The sequence below is a fragment of the Corylus avellana genome, chromosome ca6 (assembly GCF_901000735.1).
Source record: "Corylus avellana chromosome ca6, CavTom2PMs-1.0".
In the NCBI taxonomy this organism is placed as follows: Eukaryota; Viridiplantae; Streptophyta; class Magnoliopsida; order Fagales; family Betulaceae; genus Corylus; species Corylus avellana.
The window spans coordinates 4658244-4660120 of NC_081546.1; the positions used below are offsets into that span (position 1 = coordinate 4658244).

At 38.1% G+C, this 1877-nt stretch overlaps 1 pseudogene; it reads left to right on the top strand.

Annotated features, from left to right (window-relative positions):
- The window catches only part of LOC132184029 (laccase-14-like), a 13860-nt pseudogene that overhangs the window by 10984 nt on the left and 999 nt on the right, over positions 1-1877 (top strand).

The window sequence follows — 1877 nt, forward strand, 5'->3', positions numbered from 1 at the left end:
AAAAACCTGAAATCCCTTCTTTTTCACATTTTTTTTCTCTTTCTTTCTCGGCCGACACATGTCTTCCCTACATTTTTTTGGTGTGTTATTTTTTTCTCTTTCTCTGTGATTCCATCTTTTCAACTTAAAGGATCAAGATTCAATCCTTCAAGGTATGTTTTCTTTCTTCATTCTTTTCAGATTTGATTTCAAATCAAATTCTAGAATTTGATTGTTTGTAGGTTCAGTTTGAGGGGGAGAAATTTTTTTTTCATGATCTTGCATTTCATTCATTATGCATTCATAGCACCATAGATAGAACACCACATATGATTTTGATTTTGATATACTTGTTGCATCTATAAGTGATATTTGTTTGGTTTTCTAACAGATTTGGTGAGCTATTCATGATTATATTCTATTTAAATCTGTTATATTATTGGTCATTGTTTATTCCTGTTCCACATATGCTTTGATGAATTTTGTGAGTGTTTCAAGAACCATGGAGACCTTTTGTCCTTCTGTGACAAAAAGGAAGAGTTGATTTTTTTTTTGATTTTCTGATGTGTCATTTTCATGTACAAATTATTTTTGTCCCCGAATGGTCAAAAGGGGGAGTTTGTTAGGTTAGGATTTGGCACATTCGGTTTGCATGTAAGTTGTTGAAAATGAGCACCTCAATATGTCCAGGAAGCAGATTCTAGAAGGCAGGTCCAGACCCCCAAAAGCCAGGTCCGGACCCAATTTCCAGAGTATACCTGTTGAAGAGCCTGTCCGAACCGCCAGAAGCTGGGTCCGGACCTAATTTCCAGAAACCGTGTTTTGAAGGAGAGGTCCGGACCGCCAGAAGCAGGGTCCGGACCCCATTTCCAGAAACCATCTTTTGAAGGGGAGGTCCGGACCGCCGGAAGCCAGGTCCGAACCCAATTTCCAGAAAGCCCTTGTTTTATGAGATGTCCGGACACAAGAGTTGGAGGTCCAGACATCACTAGGTTACACATATGTAATCCTAGCCATGTCCGGACCCCAGATTAGCCATGTCCAGACATGGCTGCTGATGGATTAATTTTTTCTATTTAAACACTTTATTTTGCTTTACAAAGGTACGTATTTTGGAGAGCAAAATCAGGAAGCTTAGAGAGAGATATTGTTCTAGCTTATTTAAGAAAAGATTAAATACGTGAAGCCAATCGGAGTTCCGGTGAAAGGAAATCTTATAGAAGAATTGTGCCAGATGTTCTGGAAAGGGCTACTGCAGTAGAAGTCAAGTGGGTCGCTTGTCGTGTGCAAGGAAGATTTAATTGCAAAGGTTTTGTAATACTTCTTGTATTCCTTATTCTTCTTATAGTGGATTGATTTCCTGAGTTTGGCTACCCCGGAGAGGTTTTACATTTAGAGAGTTCTCTAAATGGTTTCCTCTTCGTAACCAAATTTTTGTGTTCTTGATTTTCTTTACATATCTGAGTTTGGTTGTTTCTTAACTGTTAGGTTAAATTATTGTTCGACATAATTTTTGTAAATCACCTAGACATTTGAATAGGTGTTGTTTGGAGTCGTTTTTAGAATTTTCAATAACTATTATTTTATGTTAAAAATGGCATTTACATAAATGCCCTCTCTTTTGCCAAAGTGAATATTTAGGATCAACCACATCAATGATTTTTCCTGACTCATCAACCAAAAACTTTCGTGAACATGGCTCACCACCATCAATGATACCCAAAAAAATCATGAGCTTTCAGGGAGAAATTGGGAACAAATACCAAAAGAAATGGAAGAAGTGATGTAAACCACAATGCTTGGGAATATATGAGGAAGACCTAGACAGATGGTAGTGTGAAGACACCCCGAAAGATGGCGACATGATCCCAGACTCGCGTTGCAGCAAAGGAGGCTCC